At 40.1% G+C, this 704-nt stretch overlaps 1 long non-coding RNA gene across 1 annotated transcript; it reads right to left on the bottom strand.

Annotated features, from left to right (window-relative positions):
- Nucleotides 1-264: 264 nt before the first annotated feature.
- Nucleotides 265-704, bottom strand: LOC104774613. The gene is made up of 3 exons (XR_765411.1): nt 691-704; nt 521-594; nt 265-412 (listed from the first exon to the last, which is right to left on the bottom strand). It is a non-coding gene; the product is annotated as an uncharacterized LOC104774613 (long non-coding RNA).

Below are 704 nucleotides of genomic sequence, written 5' to 3'. Positions count from 1 at the left end.
TGCTTTGCTTTAGCCAAATTCTTTCTTTTTACGCTCTCTTCTTCTATTTCAAGACTTGCTCTTCTTTCATTACTTACGGCTGAACTAGACTGCGCTTGCGAAGCAGAGGAACTCGAATGTTTCGACATTTCTATGTCTTCATATACCTCAGAAGCAGAGTCCCCAGGACCTAACATCATGTGGGTATCACCATCATGATCGGATTTTTTACCTGGAAATGTCCGAGTTATTTGCGCACCGATCTCACGTACATGCTTTTTTGCNTTGCAGCCTCTCTAGCACCTTTCCATCTCTGATGAGCTCTCGCTTTCTTGACGGCTGCTTCTCTTGACTTCGCCTGCCTCTTTTCCCTGATCTTTAGGATGTGATCGGAACAATTGTAGATAATGAGTAGAATAGTACTCACTGCAGCCTGCACAAACATACATATTGAAATTGAAGTGAATGACACTTTTTTAGTAGTGGAAACCCAATTTGCTAGTCTTGGATATTCCAGTAATAACTGAATAAAAAAACTTACGATAAACATAATCCCAAACGCATGTATGTTCTGATTTCCTGTGTTGCGTTTGCAGGACGATAACTTCAAGCAAGCTGCAGAAGCCAAGACGTACTTAAGAGATGCATGGAGATAGTTAACATTACTAATTATTGGTTAACAAGCGATCATGAATATTCGATATGACTTACGTTTCTCAGATGTT

This window comes from Camelina sativa, unplaced genomic scaffold (assembly GCF_000633955.1).
Source record: "Camelina sativa cultivar DH55 unplaced genomic scaffold, Cs unpScaffold03984, whole genome shotgun sequence".
NCBI classification, from domain to species: Eukaryota; Viridiplantae; Streptophyta; class Magnoliopsida; order Brassicales; family Brassicaceae; genus Camelina; species Camelina sativa.
Note: the sequence above shows the minus strand (reverse complement) of the source record. Positions and strands in the feature narration are given on the sequence as shown.